Source organism: Argiope bruennichi, chromosome 11, assembly GCF_947563725.1.
Source record: "Argiope bruennichi chromosome 11, qqArgBrue1.1, whole genome shotgun sequence".
NCBI classification, from domain to species: Eukaryota; Metazoa; Arthropoda; class Arachnida; order Araneae; family Araneidae; genus Argiope; species Argiope bruennichi.
In genome coordinates this window covers 98,432,317-98,452,993 of record NC_079161.1, presented here as the reverse complement: position 1 = coordinate 98,452,993, position 20,677 = coordinate 98,432,317, and positions in this window count along the sequence as shown.

Here is a 20,677-nt window from a genome sequence, read left to right as displayed (position 1 = left end):
AGCGGATGCAAATAATACAAAAAATTTTACCGACATCTTTTCAGGCCTTGTTATTATCACGAGAGAAGATTGGTGCGGAGCACCTCTTCTACTCGAAGCTTATAGAAAAGCTTTACCAGCAATTCGTACTGCATCCCACGGTGCTGATATGGCGTATTTTCTTTTCAACGAATACGTCAATCTTAGTTACGGTCCCCAACGTTAACATTCAATCGTAACAACACAATAAATTTGCATAAACTTAAAGTTTGCACCTGGAACGCAAATAGTCTGCGGCTCAGGATCGCTGAGGTGCGAGACTTTGTATCAGAGCAAAATCTTGATGTGTTATTGGTTCAAGAGGCCCTACTTCCCCCCGGAGTGCCACACCCCTAATCGCTAGTTACCGGATTTATAAAACTGATAGATCGGGTGATAGTTTTAATCGTTAGCGCATTTACGGAGGCACCTGTATTGATGTGAAATCAATAATTGAACATCACGTCATCCCCACTCCCGTTTTAGAGAGGATGGACGCGACAATTATTGAGGTTAAATTAAGAAATCTCCCCCCTCTCAAAATTGTGTCAGCATATGTTCGATCTGGGAGTTCGTACATGTTCCCTCTGGAGAATTTGAAAAAACTTTTAAATTTAGGCCCTAACGTCATCATTGTGGGCGATATGAACGCAGGTCATATCGCTTGGAACAATTACAAATCAACGAGGTATGGAATGCAGTTGTTTAATTATCTTGCAACGCAGGACGTAATCAATGTTCTGGTGCCCCACTCCCCAACCCACATTAATCAAGTTAGCTCTAATTATTTCGTCATATATTTCGCAATATCAAAGCGAATTCCTTTCCACTCTCAAATTACAGTGCTAAATTGTTTAGATTCAGATCACTTTCCAGTAGTTTTGACTTTTGATATTGGAACCTTTTCTCTAAATTCACCAGCACATTTCTCCACCAACTGGGAGAACTTTCGGCATATTTTAAATTCAAAAACCCTTCCTCCCTTCAAAATTAATAGCAATGATGACGCTGAATTTGCAGTTGGAAGTCTCGGAAAAATTCTAACGGAGGCACTCGCAGGAGCCTCAAAACCAAAATTTAACAAACCTCCAGAGAAGCTTCCTTTAGAAATCCAAACCAAAATTAAACTGCGAAACTACCTGCGAAGAGTTTGGCAACGTTCTCGCGATCCTCAAGTGAGAACGGAACTCCGCAGAACCTAGGATGAGATAAAAGGGTTAAAAGTAGGTCATTTCGAGCAACGGCGAGCTGAGCAGTTAGAAAATCTTGGCACACGTGGTCTCTGGTGCCGCTCTTCCTTTCTCCGAAAACCATCCCCTATAGATAGATCGACTCCCTAAAGCGGCGGTCCAACGACCTGCCACCTCACGGATTTGGTCATAAATTTGACATCCGACCCACTGGGGGACCACACTCCCCCGTCGTCCGTGGTACGCCTGTAGTTTCCCGCAAAATGTCTTTAGATGGATAAACATCAAAGAACCGGAAAATTTGTTTGGGCTATGGGGGGAGGGGGTCAAAGAAACTGAGTCAGTTTGTTTTGAGCAGCCATCCGAAGCAGTTGTATCCATCGTTTTTCTAGCGGTTTTTAACAATGGAGTGGAGCAATCAAATTGTCATCGAATTTTTGGATCTGTATGAATCAGAATCCATATTATGGAATCCACGACATCAACATTACAAAGATCGGGCCCAGGTACATGATGCCTGGATGCGAATTCAGGGCAGCTTGAACACTGAATGCTCTTTAAATTTATTTAAAAAAAGAAAGAAAATTTAATGTCCACTTTCTGAAAGCTGGCAATGAAAGTGAGAGAGAGCGTTAAAACAAGTTCTGCAACGGATGAAATTTACAAGTCGGAATGGTTTGCGTACGAAAAAATACAATATTTTCTTCATTCCGTGTATACGCCAAGGAGAACCAAAACATCTGAGGTAAGAAATTCATTGTCTTTTCTTATTAACTTATTTGAGGGTTTTTTTTTTTGTTTAATATTTTAAGTGACTCTTATTTAATATTTGTTTAGTAATTTAATTCTAATTTAATTGCAAAGATAATTAATAATTATCACAACTAAGAAATATTAAATTTAAATTAAGGTTAGAAATTAGCTACTATTTACATGAACCTGTGTAATGAGTCGAGCGATTAAGATTAGAGAAAACATTATGTGACAGCTCAATTAGTATACAGAAAATATGGCATTTTCCTTCACTATTAGTGTAAATTTTTCAAGTAATTCTTCAAAAATGTTGTAACAATATTAGCATACTTTAATGCCTAAGAACAGAAACAGAAATTTAACCCTTTCGGGGACGGTCATTAAAGTTTTGCACAAATTTCTTATCATAATTGCAGTAATTATGAATATTTTAGGTTAATAAAGATTTTTATTAATGTTTTAGGTAAGTTTATATATTTAAAATATTAAAAATGCAATTTATGACATATTTATTACGAAATATCTAAATTATATCTTATATATATATATATATATATATATATATATATATATATATATATATATATATATATATATAAAAACAGAAACCAGTGCAATTTAATACAAAATATCAACTAAGATTAAGAAATATCTAACTAAAATGCCCAAAATATATATCCACAATTAAATTTAAATTAATAAATATCAAATAGAAAGCAAAACCCCCAAAAAAATTAACAATATTTATCTTGCCAAGACTTCCCACTTGTTGAGAAATACTCAGCAAAGCAGTTGCGAGTAGCTTTGGCTACTTGTCCCGATTTTCTAGGTGCTTTCTTTAAGGGCATGAAGGAAGTCATTCCGCTTTGATCATTTCTCCACGATCCGGGAACAACATCCCCATCTGCTTCGGTATCAACCCCTTCGCTTGATCCCTAGCAGACTAGCCACTAGGATGACTATCTACCAGCCGATTGATGCACAGGGGACCACAGTGCACCACCCGTCTTTCTAATGGGTCAACCAAGCACAACTCGTGTGGTCTTGGCTTTCCATGATTAGCAAGAAGCAAACAGTGCGGCGACAGCTTCTCATGGAGAGCTCCCTCGCTTGCCGTCGAGGGAAGGAAAAAATTAAGCAGACAGCAGAAGGCGTAGGGGAGTGGAAACATAAAGGGAGTAAAGATCCCTGGGTACCTCGGGATTGGGACACCCGTACTCACCTATAGTAGGTGAGGCCCTGAGGGGATGAGTATGCAGGGAAAGGACTTCGTTTTCAACGATTTGAAATTCCCCAACTGCAACGAATTTGTGAAATGGAAAATATTATTTGAAAAACAAAATCAAATTCAGTACATCAAACAATGTGGAGTAAAAAAAAAAGAAAGTTCAGCGGTGTACATTATTTTTATTGTTTTAGAAGTGGTCATTGTCTCAAAGATGTTTGTTTGTTTTTTGTGTTTTTTTGGCACAAGAGCCATTCTTGGCTAAACTGCGCCAGACTTTTATTGTCTCAAAGAAGGGCAGGGTATAAGAGCAACCCAAAGATGCACAAAAATAGATAGTCTTTGTACAGCAGAAATAAAAGCGTTCGTGTATGAAGAGGGGAAAGTAATTCCTAAAATTTGTAATAATCATCAAAGCCATGAAGGTTTTATGCCTTTTTTTTTTTTTTTGAACAGGATCAGAATAAAATAAAATTGAAAATTTACTGAAGATGAAAATCGATATTTCTGTCATCTTAGAAGATTTACCTGAACAACAGACAAGACATAAAAAATATACAGCGAAATTTTAGCTTGAGAGTAGAAAGGCATAAACACGATGCAACGAAGAGATGGCGAATTCTGAAGCACAAAATCCCATCTTAGGATTTAAATTTGAAGGGTTAGTTCCCACAGAATATCAAAAACTCCCAAGAAGTCTTCTTTCTGATATTCCACCATCCTTTGCAAAGAGAAATGCTCAAAAATGTGTTAATAAAGTAGTTTACCAAAGTAGTTCAAAGTTTGCTTGGATGCAACTCATGGGACCAATACTTATAGTTTTAAACTAATAACAACTTTAACCGTAGATGCGGAAAGTTTTCCAGCAGCATGGTTTTTAAAGATTTTCATACACTAAGAAATTTTTCCGAAATAGTCGAAAGAAATTTACCCAAAAAAATGAATCCTACTTTTTTTTATGTGCGATGATGCCCCGACTTTTTATAATGCATGGATTGATATTTTCGGCTCCTCTAGACATAAATTATGAGCATTCCATATCAATAAAAGAATTCGAAAGCAAATAAAACAATAAGTAATAAATGGTAAGCATACGAAGTCTATACGGCAATAGCAACAATATCTTCAGAAAGAAATGAACACCGATTTTTAGAAATGTATAGAAATGTTTAAAAGACTTTTTAGACGAAAAGAAGGAGAAACCGAGAGGTTCTATAATTATTTTGTTAATAACTATGATCACAGACCTAAAGAAATTACTGCATGCTATAGATTAGATTCAATAGTAACAACTAATAATCATTTAGAATCATTCCATAAAGATTTTAAATATCCCTAATGCAAAAAATGCTAAATGCGAAAAAGGTTGGCGATAACTGTATAAGCAATTGGAATACACCAAAGATAAAAGGGATCAAAGAATTATTAAATTAGACAGAGGAAAAAAATCTTATCAGATATGAAAATTAAAATAGCGATAGTGCAGTTTAACTCTAGATATTGATTCAGATCTCCAAGAATCAGATAATTCATATATAGTTAAAGGTGAGAAAATAAATTACTATGCACAGCTAACGCGAAAAAATGCTCGGATAAATGCAAAATAAATGTTCAGTCTGCATTCATTAAATAAAATGCTCTTGTTCAGATAGTGTGCAAAATAACACCATTTGCAAACATTCACACTTTGGTTGAAGAGAAAAAAAAACCTCAGAGAGAGAAATAATACAACTACTTCAAATACTAATTCAACTGTTATTAACGACTTGCACACCATGCTGCAAACGACTAATCACAGACAACAGAAACCTCAGAATCTATTAACAAATACAGATGAATTATTTAATGAGATTAAAGAAAACGTTAAAAGAAATTTGATTCAGTGAAGAACAAAGGAACACATTTAGAAGTAAATTCAATACCGAGAATAATTATAAATTATATGAAAATTCATTCCGAATAAAATAAATTACTGCCCTCTGCCACTAATCGCAATAAAAACATATAAACACAGAATTCTTTTTTTTAACTAAGAACAAACAAGAGGGGCTATAACTTAGACTTGCCAAACCCTCTTTTGAATTGAAGAATTTCAAATACAAGTGCGAAAGAGATCATGGATAATTATCCACTTACAGCAAAGAATTATTCAAAAGCGATTGAAAACCTCAAAACAAGATTTCGCCGTGAGGAACTGTTAGTGGGATATTATGTTCATGAGCTACTAACTTTAGTTGTTAAAAATGCCACCAAAGCGAAAATAAGTATCATTCAATCATATGATAAACTTGAATCCCACCTCAGATCGTTAGAATCAATCGGAATGACTTCCAATAAATTTCGATGCTCTTCACACGGGCCCAGTTTATTTAACTGCGCCCGTGTAAAGTCTGTAAGCTTTCCGTTTCCACAGTATTGGGGTCTACCCTCTTGCACGCCCCACCATCCTCGGATTCTAATAAACATGTGATCTGTGTGTGTGATTATGTTCTTATGTCTCACCCGACACTCCTGTTTGTTCATCTCAATTTTTGAGTGTGAGTGTTTATCCAAAAAGAAAAATGTCTACACCGTCTAAGGTTTCTGGAAATCTGTCTTTACCCCGCTACTGCCTTGCTCGTAAGCCCCCCAAAAACTATTGCTCTTCCGAGTGCTGTGCTTTCCCCGCGGTCGCCCAATGGTACCAATGTGGGTCCGCCACTGCCCCTTTCGCCGGACAAAATGTGCATGGGCAACAATCTTTCTGCTCTCGATCGTGTGCAGCCTCCTTCTCCCAACTCCGATCCCAGTACAGCCTTGAATTGTCCTCCCAGTGCGATACAAAAGTTCTCTCTGATAGTTCTACGCCGTGCTCGGGTCTGGGCACAATTGAAACAAAACCTGGCTCCGCTGTGTGCGAGAGGACCCGATCAAAATTAGCAGCGAAGAAACAAGTTGAAGCCAGCGCTTCGCCCGTATTGAAGCCCCAAGCTGTGCCCCCTGCTTCACAGCAGAACTCGACGTGTGTTTCCCCGAATCTGCCGTTAGGATCTCCTCTAGCCACTGATGAGAGTGCCGACTTGGTCGCAGCCCCTGTGTCTGGCTCTTTCGCCTGGAACGACTACTACAGCTGGGAACCTCCCCCGTGTTGTACCCTGTCCAGAAGAAAAGCCGGACAAAGATGCCTGCTTCGAAGCTCACCCTCTCGCTCCTTACTGCCCGGATGAGCTCCCAAACTTCTCACTGGGTTCTCTTGTTCTGCCTAATTTCTCTTCTGAGGGTTCTCCCGACATGGCCCACTCTCCTCCAACATCTCTGGAAGACCAGCTGTTTCTGTCCCCATCTCCAGAAAAACAAGATGTTCAGGAGGTGGTCAACTTAAGTGACAGTCCAGTTGCCAAGGTCCCTGACCTTCCCTCGGAATGGACTAAAATGTTCTTGGGCTTGCTAAGTGGGCCCCCACGTGCCAAGGCGTTTTCATCTCTGCCTCCTGTGGTCAAATCAACGTGTAAGTACTGCGAATTGGTACTCTCCTCCCCAGTGTCACTCAAACTGCATCTTGAGGAGGTCCATCTTATCCGCAGCCCCACGAAATCTGCTGCTCCTGTGGCGCCCTCCAGATCTGACCCGGCTTTGAGGTTGTTGCCACAGTTTGTCTGTCAGAAATGCAAGGAGGCATTCCATTTCAAGCCTTCTCCACTGGCACATCGGTGTCTGGCATCGGCTGATGCCCCTCCCAAGAGTCCCCTGGATTCAGATCCCCCTGAACAGGCCTCTTCTCCAGCAAAGCCGAAACGTCCTGTCACCTCCACATCCAGCCAGTCGGTCTCCAATAGCGTCGGGTCTCTCTCGTACGCGGCTGCTACGTCACGAAAACTTCCTGCCAACCCTCCTCCAAGGCCAGCCTTCCAGTGTCCGCCTTGCCTTCTTCAGTATGAGGTCGGCGTATGTTCTCCATAAATGTCCTAAATCTCCGGCTGCTTCCTCTGCCCCGGGAGATACCTCTTCGCGCTTTTGCTGCGCCTGTAAAATCCTTTTCGTTGACAAGAGAGCGCTCCGGGAGCACAACTACAATGTCCAGAATCCGTTGAGGCCCGCCCAACCTAGTGTCCCTGTTGTGAAAGCTGCTCCCCCAACGCATCAATCTAAGGTCGCTGATAGAAGCAACTCCTCTTCCTGCTTGAGGAACTTGAGTGGTGCTCTCGGAGTGTCTTCATCTTCCACTCCACTGGAGCCTAGGCCTCTTTTACCCTGTGCGGACTGCAACTTCCTGGCTAAAACAAGGAAGGGGTTGCGGTTCCACAGATACCGGCAACACTCTGTCCCGATTGCCAAGAGGTCCACGTCCAGATCTCAGGAACACGTCCTGCCTCCCACACCACAGAACAGCTGATTACGTAACAACTTAAGACAGAAGGACCCTTAAGTAGGGACTGAATAAATTGACCCACTTGGTATTACATGGATTTCACAACTTTTTACGATAGAAGAATTGAGTTCCGAGACTTCGTTTTTTTTTACAAGTTATGCTTTTGATGGCATTACGTTTACATGTATTAGAGTGTAGCAAATTAAATTTATATTTTGTTCTAAAATATTATGTAAAAAAGTTAGATATAGTTGTAAAACAATATGAATTGCATGCTCAAATAGGTTTAGAAAATGTAGTTTTTATTTGTTTATCTATAAATCATCACATTATATATAAAACAATTATTATCTATTATTTTTAAATATCATTAGTTATACACAATCTTTAATTATAAATGAATGCAACTTTTACAAAATATCTTAAACTTTTTAAAAAAAGTAATGAAAAGTTACTGTTTTTAAATCAATTTTTCATACCTTGTAAAATCAATTAATTCATGTAGAGTATTGTATTACTTGAATGGTAGTATAAATAATTATTTTAGATATTCCAACACAATATTGAACTATCTATTTTGGATTAATGAATGTTTCTGTTGATTTCAAATTTTATTATTTAATAGTATGATTTTATTTAATACTATCCAACATACGTTAGCTTTCAGTTTATGTATTATAAAATTACTAATTTTTTTTATCTAATGAATTCCACTTTTTTTTTTTTTTTTTTTTTTCCTAGGCTTGTACCTGGTGCTGTTCAATTTTTCCTAATTTACCCACATATTTTTCCTCAGAATCAAAAGCAAGAAGAGAAACTCCAATGGATAGGGCAACACGTAAGGATATGGAAAACTTAAAAGCAGCTTTAAATAGCAGTCTCCAGGACATAGCAAAAAAAGGAGTTAGAAAAAATCAACACTTTTTCTGATTTAATTTTAAAATTTAAAAACTTTGAATCAAATATATGGAGTGTAATTCAAAAAGCAAACGAGATAATTTTTATTTGTCTAGACACTTCTCAAGCACCTAAGGTAAATCATTCTTTATTAATTTCTTCCAAATTAGAAGCCCATGCATATGTTGCAGATCATGCGGTTAGAAGTTTAGGCAATTTTTCTTTTCCATAAGTCATAAGTAAATCAGGTACAATTATAGAAATTCTAGATCATTTAGAAAATTTTATGTATGGGTTAAAAGGGAAAATTGAAGTAAAAGATACAGTCCAGTTAATATGCGACTTATTAAAGGCCATTTCGGAAAATTCTGAAGTTAGCTCGCAAGCAATTAATTTTTTGATAAATATGCACGCAGATATTCATCCGATATAATGATATTTTCATCTTTACTGTATACTATAGCACCATCTGCATATAAATTCCTAAGACAAAGTGGATATTTGGTTCTGCCTCATCCAAATACTATAAAATCATCTGTGTTCAAAGTATAGTCTAAGCCCACAATTAGAACAGCTAGATTCATATTTTTTATTGTACATAAAACAGAAATTTAAATATTTGCAGGAGAAAGATAAAATTGTGACTTTATTGCTAGATGAAGTCCACATAAAAGAATATTTTGAGTATAAAGGTGGTTGTGTAACGGGCATGTCGTGTGATTCTGAAGCTTCTGCTTCTAGTGCCCAAGTTTTTATGGTCAAAAGCATTGCATCCCAGTATGAAGATGTTGTTCATGTTCTGCCAGTGCATTCCATATCAGGAGAAATTTTGCATGAATTTATTAAGAAAATCATTATTGGATTGGAAGGTATTGGGTTTACAGTTATTGGTATTATTACTGACAATAATTCAGTTAATAGGAAAGCTGTTGGACTTTTTATTGATCCGCCAGAATTATCTTATTGTTATTCTCATCCAGTTAATAAACAAAGACCACTGTTCTATGTTGTAGACCCTGTTCATTTGTTCAAGTATATGAGAAACAACTGGTTAAATAAAAATAAAAAATAATGGCAAATGTTTCTTCTATCCTAATTTTGATTAGGTTCCTGAGGTAAAAGATATATAAATATATAGCTAACTTTAAAACAGCTCGATTTTCAACTATAAGAGATTTGTATAACTTAGAATCGGATAACTTAGTTAAATATGGTTTTAAATTAAGTCAAAGCACTTGCTCCATCAAACATGGAAAGGCAAAACGTTCAGTTGGTTTTGAGTATTTTTAATGAACACGTTGCAGAAGCTCTTGTTGAATTAGGAGAAAGGAAAAATTTAATCTATTCTAAGGATACGTCAGAGTTTTTAAAAATCATTATTACATGGTGGCAAATTGTTTATGTTAAAACACTGATTAAAGGTAACCGCTTAAACAATAGGTATCAGGAGCCATTCACTTTTGATAAAAAGGACATTAAGATGTTATTTTTGGAGAAATTTTTAAAATGGCTTGATAATTGGGAAGACGTGAAATGTAATACTGGGACATTTACAAAAGAAACAAGGACTGCTTTAGTTTTAACTACCAAAGCTGTAATAGAAATCTTATTGTAAAGATAATTTTAAAATGAGTTATATTCTCCCTAGCAAGCTTCAAACAGATGACTTGGAAAGTAGGTTTGGCTGTTATCGCAGATTAGCAGTTGCCAATACAACATTTCAACCCAGCAATTCGTTGAATGTGAAAAAAAAATAAGAAGAATTTAGTCTTTGTTGAAACTGTCTGTTCTCAGCAAATCTTTAAAATTACAAATTTTGAAGCAGATGATATCTTTCCGGATTATGATCCAAGCTCTTCAATTGCTTTCATCGACCTTAAAGTAGAACCAATAGACATTTTGAATTTGCAAGAAAGCCTTCCTGTTTTAATGTATCTTGCAGGATATTGTATTTTTTCTGTTTTAAAAAAATCTAAGTGTACTGCCTGCAAATATTTACATCAATTAGATAAAGAGATAGAATCGTCCCCAGAACATTAATATTTAAAAAATTTGGATAGGGGTTAACTTTCTTTCCCGCAGGACCATATTTTAAATGCAGTGCTCTATAATTTTACAGTATTTAAAAAAATATGCGATGAATACGAGTCTGAATTCCTAAAACTTCGCGATCAAAGAAAAATAGTTTCTTGCCTTACATATTCTATTCTAGAAGAAAATAAATCCTGCGATAGTGGAGCATGTGATGAAGGTCATCAATTTAATTCCATTATCTGGGAAGTTGTTTGGTGCTCCACATATATATTTTTAAATAATTATGTTAAGAAAAAAATGATAATTTAGCTAAAGCTTTAGTTCAGAAAAAAAAATTTAGCTATAAAGAAAGCAGAAAAAAGAAAGGAAAAAAAATTAAAAATTACTAACTTGTAAAAGAGGAGGGATGATAAAAATATTGAATATTAAACTTTCAAGCATAACAAGTAATATCAATTTAAATTGTTAATTGACTTTTATCACAATTGTTTCTTTTAATATTGTTATTAACTTTTATTTATAAATTTGTATTTTAACTTTAAATAAAGTTAATTTTAAAATAGTTTATTAAATTGTATGAATTACTAATATATTAAATGAAAGCAATCGTTCATGTGAAAAAACAAGGTGTGAAAGTAATTTTTTTATCAACAGAATTAGTTGGTGTAAAATTTAAATCTGATATTAAATACATTAATATTTTATTTACACTTTCGATTTTGAAAGACGTCTAGGTTTAATGATAAAGAAGATCGGGCCTTAAACAGGACCAACGTGTTGCACTTCTGTATACATGCGCTATCCCACAACCTCAAGACTCCTAAATCAGATGACGTACTGCCTCGTATACGGGGTAGCACTAGATTGTCTACATCGGATGGTGCGGAAAGCGGTGAAGGATTCGGTAGAGTTGCCACCCATCGTGACAGATGGGGTTCTGTACACAAGCAAGATTGGCGGTCCCGTTATCCCGAAATTATCATCGATCCTCCCAAACCCTGAATAAATTTGTCTTCCTCAATCAAGCCATTCTCCATGAAATATTAACTTCATCAAAATTCCTAAACTCATACGCCCCACTGAACACTCCATTTTTCATTAATGTATTGTGTATAGCTATTATTTTGTGTATTGTATGCAAATCTTCGCATTTTTTTTTCTTCTAAATAAATCTTTTCACATACATACATTCTACAGTTTATAAATTGAATATGAAAGTTACGAAATCAGGATTAAAAAAACAATACAATAAAAGTAATAAATACAAAAATTTGTAAAATACAGATCTGAATTTATTTCTTACTTTTTAAAGCATTTTAGTTACTTTTTGAACTATTTTTAATGCATCAGGTTTTTGATTATGCAAGTTATACAATTGTGTTGCCAGTGTGAGCATCATGTGCTTCAGACAAATGTCTTGCGGCATATTCTCCAAACAATTCTTTCTCAGATCTGAAATGAGTCGGATAATTTCACTATGAATGCTGATTGACAACCTTTTGGGCGTGTAAGGAGCACCGCTCCATCTTGCCGCTCGTCTCTATTGCCTGCTGCCCCTACAGCCTTTGTTACTTCTGCTTGTCCAAAGCAAGAGTTTGTAGTGCCACTTTCTCCACACATTCAACAATCTGCTAGGTTAACAATACAGTGCAAGGAATATATTTAACCTCTCCCATCTCCTCCTACAAGTAATATTTAATTTGTATTACCTGTGAAGTCATGTATTCCCTTTTTTCTACCTACTTTTTCACCACTCCTTTCAATTCCTCTGCCTTATTTTACACCTCTCAATTCCTCTACCCGGTCCTACAACTCCAATTGTTCCTAAACCTCTACCTCATTCAATTTTTCCATGTCTTCCAGCTACACTATCCATTTCTCAACCTGTTACAACCTTTTATACTGTTCAAAGGTATAGAAAAGCTATGAAGGTAAATTTGGATAATTCACTGAAAATTAATGAGTTTAATGAAAATGTTTTAAATATTCCCACATCAAATAAATTTTCAGTTTCTGCAGCTAATTGTGACATATTAAATGAAATACATGATGGCAGTCAAATGAAAACAAAAACTCATCATTTTAGAGTACTTCAAAGCGTATATTGATTTAACACTAACTAATTAATGGACCTGTAAAATTTTATTTAATGTTCTGCAGATGGTTCGTCATGCCACCACAAAATATATTTAGTCAGAAGAAAGAAGATATAAAAGTAATTAAGTTTTAAGTAAAATTTAACCGAACACAAAAATAGACTTAATGATCGCCAAATGGGTAATAGTTACAACCTGCAAAAAGTAAATTGTGATTTCTAAAATAATTATTTAAAAATATCATTTGTATTATCTTAAGATTCAAAAGAATTAACTTTTTAATAATATCCATTTCATTTTCATAGTATTTTTCCTTTAATTTTTACAATATTTTAATTCAATTTTAAGCACTATATGTAAAAATCTTTATAAATGCTCTGACGGAATTCATGCTTGACCGGTGGCTATCCTATGGCAACCCTAAAGTAATCTGTTCAGGAAGGGTCAGGGGTCGCTCTTTTCGACTTGTCACTCCGTTAGGGTCAGACGTTTGTTTTTTCTCGTCGATAGGGTTAGTTTGTGAACACGTGCTTCTCGTGATGGGTGCTATCGGTAAAAAATTGCCTCGTTTTCAAATCCAAAAACCATTCGATGACGATGCTGGTTTGTATAATCTTTCGGTTTTTTTTTTTTTTTTTTTTTTGGACTTACGAAAGGCTCCGAAACTGGATGTGATCAAATGGTGTATGAATGAGAAATTGATTGCTCATGAATATGTGTGTTGTAAATGTAGGAAAAAGATGAATTTGGTTGAAAGGAGTGATTCGAATGATGGATGGATTTGGGTTTGTCGTGATAGTGTGCACTACATTAAAAGATCTGTGAGAAAGGGTAGTTGGTTTTCTCGAAGTCATTTATCTATCCCCGAAGTCTTAATCTTATCCTATTTGTGGGTGAAAGAGACACCCACAAAATGGATACTTGATGAATTTTCATACTTGAGTAAACCAACTTTGGCTGATTGGAAGAGTTTTTGTCGTGAAGTGTGTATGAGTATGCTTGTGTTTGGTGAGTATAATAAGATTGGGGGTGTAGGTGTGATTGTGGAAATTGATGAAAGCAAGTTTGGCAAAAGGAAGTATAATAGAGGTAAAAGAGTGGAAGGGAAATGGGTGTTTGGAGGAATTGAAAGAGGGAGCAATAGGTGTTTTTTTGAAGTTGTGGAGGATCGAACGGCAGAGACGTTGATCGAAATTACAAAAAAATACGTTTTGCCAGGGAGCATCGTCCTCTCGGATTGTTGGAAATCTTACAACTCGTTAACATCCGAAGGATACGTTCACCACACGGTGAACAATTCAAAAAATTTTAAAGACCCTATCACCGGTGTTCACACTAACGGCATCGAAGGCACCTGGAGCACCATCAAATCGAAAATGAAAAAGGACGGAACAAATAAGTGCAAGGATCAATTTGATTCGTATCTTGCCACTTATATGTTCCGCCGCACCTATCAGTGCAGTTATCGGGCACTATTCAAAGTGTTTCTTCGAGGTTTTGGCGAGCTCTACACGCCGCAAACCTGTGATTTGCCCGACGAAAATCCAAGGCCAGTGCTTCTCCTGACGAGGAATGACTAGGTTAGTTATTTCGTTCATTTCTTGACCATTTTTATGTATTCTTTTTGTGCTTTAAATATGTTTAATATTTGCTAATCGGGGGGTTGCCCCCCCCATTAGAATCGTTAAAAGGGTTAATTTTTTGTCTGTTTTATCATTTTTTAAGTAAAAATTGCTTTATTTAGTCTTTTTAATGATATTTTAAGTATTCTGTGTCGGGGGGTTGGGGGGGCTGCCCCCCCCCATTACAATCATTTTTTAAGTAAAAATAGCGCCATTTTGGAGCAATCTAAGATGAAGGACAATTGGCGAATTTTGTAGCATTTGGCGATATTTTGGCGCGGGTCCATACCTTAAACTTTACTTTTACCGGGAACTTCACAAGCAACTATGAACCCTGTTCCAACCAGTTCTTATCTCCCTTTCTGCCAGACGGACGAGAATGAAGATCGAATTGCTGACCAGCCAACGCCCTTACTAACCCTTCCCAACCCTTTGTACTTTAAATTAGACTTATTTTTATAATTTCATAACTTCTTCTATATGTACTATGGAATTATTTTACTCTTGTAATCCTTATTTTTTATTTTTCACTTTCTTCTTCTTTTCTTTTTTTTTTTTTTTTTAACATTTAACAAGTTCTTAAAAACTCTAATTTACTATGCACTACATTATTATGTGATATTATGTTTGCGCAGTTATTTTTCAATAGCACGATTAGGGAGCGGAAATTATAGGCTGATCGCCCGGTCTCTCCATCAAAAACTAATATTCTGGTGGGCCTCGCTCTACACCCATGCTGACGACTCCTCGACCAGTTCTATGATGCAGTTCACCATCTACGCTCAAAGTTAAGGGCATTCTATAACGCCAGGCTCTGTATTAACAAGGATCATGGAGATAGCCTTGCTACACAAGGCGGGTGCTCCGTTTAACTCTACCATTCTCATTCCGACCCTTAACGGTCGACAGATGGCGCCACGGAAACTCAAAACATTGAAAAGGAAGACTCTACTACCCTCAATTTCATGAATTAGAGCGACTTTAAAGAACTCATTGAGGGTTTGAAAGAAATTAAAAAGCTATTAAACGAATTTCATAACCTTCTTACTCAAATTAGCAAACTTAAAAATGCACAAAATTCAATGGATAAAGTTCTAATATTATCAGATATTTTTACCAGTTTTGTCAACCCATCTGAAACCCATCCAAAAAGAAAAACTGCCCGCCCAGCCCAAATTAGCCAGGCAAACTTCACCGAATTAGCAAATAAATTCCAACCACTGGAAAACATTAATTCTCAAAATGATGATAACATTACTCCACCTAAAAAACCCCAACCAATAATGCTTAGATATCACAAAGCCTATGTAGAAATTCTAACCCAAATTAGGAGAGTCTGTGGTAACACAGAAAACAAATTATCAACTGGATACGTTAAAATATTCCCAAATGATGCTGAACAGCACAGAAAGATCACAAATTTTTGTAAATCTCAAGGATATGATTTTTACATCATCAAACCGCGAAATGAGAGACCACTTAAAGTGGTGATCAAAGGATTACCCCATGACGAGGAGCCGGACGAGATAAAAACCTTATTAAAAAATGAATATAATCTACCCGTAATTAAAGTATCTCAGCTAACCCAGTTAAAAACTAAACAAGGTAAACTTCCCTTCTACAATGATGCACAACTCATTTTGGAACTCAAACACATAAATTACTTAAAAATAACGGTCGAACCCTTTAGGGGAAGACGAATGGTAAATCAATGCTATAAATGCAATAGATTCCACCACACTGCCGAGTCTTGTGAAATGACACCCAGATGCTTAAAATGTAATCAAGCCCATCTTACAAATCAGTGCACTATTACTGATAGAATTCAAGACCCAATTTGCATCAACTGCAATAAACCAGGTCACGTAGCATCCTACAGAGGATGTGAAGCTTTTCCGAAACTTCCAAAATATTTTTTAAATTGCCGAATCAAAATGAAAGAATATATATTTGTGTTTGATTTAATGAAAAAATTGTGAAAATTGATCAAAAATATTTTGAGTTATATCGATTTAAAACAAAGTCACTTTTTTTAAAAAAATTTAAATTTTAAGTTTAAAAAAATTTTTGAAAACTTTTGTGTTGTGATTTTGCTTATTAATAAGATGGTTGATCAATACAAAAAATTTCAATATTTTAAATTAATTAATAAAAATTTCAAAATGTGTCCCCGACCCCCTTAAAAAGGAACTCAGAAATAAATCTAATGAAATAAAATAAGTGGCAGGAAACCTTCCGAATTATTGATGTCCCAGAAAAATTCATGCTAGAATTATTTTTACAGCGTCTACCAACATCGGTACACACAATCTTGGGTGCCGTTACGGACTTAACTTTAGATAGAGCTGCTTTATCTAATGTTAAGTCCTGTTTCGAAATAACGGTATGAGTGTATGCAGATCAGTGGACACAGGCGTTTACATTATTGAACTATTTCTCTTCTCTTTACACGAGACATGTGACAGAATTCCCAGGGTAAAACGAAAACCCAGATCCTAAACAAGTGGAAGGCCTTGCATCATCTGTGGCTTCGGTCGCAGCCAGCAAGTCGGGTGACTCCTCTTGCGGAAACGGTAAGAATCGAGAGTACTCTCGAGCTAGAACCGACCACTAGAGAGTGTAAACATGAAGCGGTGCAAGAGCTGAAAGAGAGCAGGAGACACGTCATTAAAATGACAGAAAGATTGATCAAGAGTATTGAGATGTCAGGGCCAAAAACCCAAGATTGCAAACCTAACCGAAAGGGAGGCAAGCAACGAGTGGGTAAGCCGTCCTAATGTCAGAAGCGTAAAAGCCGTTTTGCCAAAGTGCAAAAATGTCCACAAACTCACGACCACTATCATCGACGACGCCAATACCCGGATAACGCCGGACCTGAAGACAGCTGAAAAACACTTTAAGGCACTCTTTGGAACGCGCAATGACTTGTGCAGCCAGCCTGAATACGCAGGAAGAAGCAAATGCACCCTTCCGCCTGAATTTACACCTGATGAGAAAAAGCGCGTCATCACAAGATGTCGCCTCCGTGGAGCGAGTGGGTCGGATGGCCTACATCCCGTGAGCCTCAAACGGGTTCTTAAACGGGTCGTGGAGCGTGAGCTTGCCATCCTCCTCAATATGTGGTTGAGGTTCCGTAAGGTGTCCATGGGAATGTGTCAACTCCTGAGACGGCGATAGTACCCCTTGACTTCGCCCGCGTATTCGACTCAGTAGGATATGTTCGCTGCTCTGGAACGCTTAGGGGTATGCAAAGCGTAACAAAGGGTTTTTCCGTTTCTCCATAGTACTAGTACTACATGTATCCAAGTGGGACACGAGTTCTCTCAGACGATCCGCTTCGTGGGGGGATATTATGCAGGATATCCCGGCTAATACGGAGTTATTCAAAGCAGTCCTGGACCACTCATATGCAGGTTGTAGCGAAGTTGATTGGGAGTTATGCTAAGTGGGACTCCCCAGCGACTGGGTTGCCTCGGTTTTGCCGACGACATGAAAATGAATGTTGTCGAAACCAATTAAGTATCCCACTTTCCTAACCGATCAAAAGAGCTGCGGAAGCGACCGGTGTTTCGACTAGAACTGTTAATCTTATAAAGCGGGAAGTAAAGAATACTGGCAATGTAAAGTCTCCCTCGAAACGAAGACGAATCGGAAAATTAATTTTTTCTTCTACCAGTTTGGATGATTTTGACTTTTGTGTTACAAGACAAACTGTCAGCGAATTTTATGCCAGAAATGAAGTGCCTTCTCTACGAACTCTTCTGCCAGCTGTTAAGGAAACGATCAATTTTCCCTGGAAAGTGGAAACACTAAGACGTGTTCTACAGAAAATTGGATTTAAATGGAAGCGATCTGTGGATAAAAGGAAAATTGTCATGGAAAGGCATGACATCGTACAAAGGAGGTACATGTATTTAAGAGAGATTAAAAAACAGAGGGATAGTAAACGAGTTATATCTACTTAGATGAAACTTGGATAGATAGCAACTTGTCATTTGGGAAGTGTTGGAAGCTCGAAAAGATTGGAGCAATCACCAAACAAACTGCTGGGAAACGCTTAATCGTTGTTCATGCAGGAAACCAGGATCAAGCTTAGTTTTTCAGTCCGGAACAGCCAAAGGGGATTAATATGGCCAAATGCACTGTCATAACTTTTCCAAGTGGTTGCAAGAAAAACTTCTTCCTAAGATTCCTCCACATTGTGTGATATGCTTGCACAACGCCACTTATCACACAAAAGTTTTAAATCCTGTACCTTCAAAATATTCCACAAAGAAAAAATTATCAGAATGATTAGAAGAGCATAATATTCCATTTGTTGTTAATATGCGTAAGCCTGACTTATATGATTTAGTTGTATCCCACGCTTCTCCATCCAAGAGGTTTTGTGTGGATTAAATTTTAAAAGCAAATGGTCATGGTGTCTTTAAGAATTCCGCCATATCATTATGATTTAAATACCATCGAAATGGCACGGGCATCCACAAAAAGGTACGTGCGAGATAGAAATGTTAACGGCGAGCTCAATGTACCAACGCTAAGAGATCTGACCATAAATGGACTTTTAAACGTGACAAAAAATGAATGGAAGAACTTTTGTGACCATGTTAAAAAGGTTGAAAAGAAATATTAGGAGATTGACAATCTAGTTGAACAAACTATCGACGAAATTAATTTCGTTGCAGGGGATGAGTCAGACGATTCAGAAGCAACTATCTCTGCCTAATCTGATTTCAAATATGACAGCGAGTCCACCTTAAGCGGCACTGAAATAATAATCTAGACACACATTCTTTTAGCGCTTCAGTAATCTTGTCGGTAAGGAATCCGACTTGTCATGAATTCCATAAATTCTTCAGAGATTTTCCTTTTATGTTCAAACCATAACTAGTGCATTAATGTTAGTTTTTTATATTAGCATTAAATTTACATGTTTTTAATACTTTTTGTAATAAAATTGGGCATTTATCAGCTTTGTGGATTTCTTATGATGCTTAAATATTTCTGATGCTTCAATATTGTAGATTGTTAGTATTCAAATTAGAAATTCTTTGTTTTTGATAGAATTGAGACAAAAATATGCAGCTTTTGAAGTTTTCTCCATGACTATTGGCATACATGCAATGAAAATATATATATATTTGTACCAGCTGTACGAAGAAAAAGACAAAGATGACATTATGGAAGTTTCTCGAAAAATTATTCGTAAGAAGCGTCAGGAATTATCTTCATATTCATTAAGATATCGAAATTATCCTACTGAATGCTACTTGTATTCAACTTTGATGGACAGTTCTTTATGGTTAAAATTTAAACCAAACATTTTTCTAGAGAAAAAAAAAAAAAACACTGCTCTTTTCAAAGTAAATTGAAGTTTCTTTGAAACCAAAATAAATTAAAGCTTAAAAGCTTTTTTTTTCTGAGCCTCTAAATAAAGCAATGGTTCATTTTACTGTAATTTCAATGACAGTAAAATGTGGCATACTTTTTCTTCAAAATAAAAAAGAAATGAAGGAAACGAAGACTCTCCTAAGAGAAAAATATTAAAAATAAAATATATTTTGATAGAAAATTAACAAAACTTCTTTTCAGCCCTAAAAATTAAACAAATCATTAACTACAATTATAGCAAAAATTCTTTTTTGGAAAATAAAATAATTCGTTCTTTTAACCGATAAAAATTAAATTAAATATTTGGTTTCAGAACAAGAATTATGCCGGGGAAACATCGAAAGCGTCCTGAGGCTCGAAATGCAATATTGGCAGTTTTTATCTGTGTTCTTCGAAACATTGTGAATGAGTTTTATGCAAACAACATCATTCTATCTTTATTTCGATTGCTTCCCGTGGTGAAAGAAAGAGTAAATTTTCCATGGAAAAGAGGAACTCTATGGAAATACCTCCACATGGCAGGTTTTCAGTAAAAAAGTTGCAGAAACCAGAGACAGATCTTAATTTGAAAGATCGCACATTGTAGCTTGGATATTTCGTTTTCTTGGGGAAATGAAAAAATTCCGAGAAGCAAAAAGGAACATTGTTTATATGGATGAAACGTGGTTGGACAGCAATCTTTCCTTCGAAAAATGTTGGAGACATGAAAAAATTGGCGCTGCCATCAAAGATAGCTCAGGTCATCGTCTGATTGTGGTTTATGCTGGATCAGAATCTGGTTTCGTTCTAAATGGATCCGAACCCAGTCGGACACCTTAATAATATAAATATCTACATTCTAGAAGACAATGTTTATAGATGTAGATAAAGGTTATATTAAGGGAAATTTAAAAATAATTGAATCCAGCTCTTTAAGAGTTCATGGAAAGAGGAACTAAATTTAGATTAAGAGAAAAAATAAACCTGAAAAATTTTTCACTCAATGAATTCGAAAGTTATTTGTGTCATATTTAACGCATACCAAGAACACAGGTTAAAACTTTGCCTCCAATAAACAAGTCTTTCAACAAATAACTATACTACAGCCCTATCAAAATTATGAA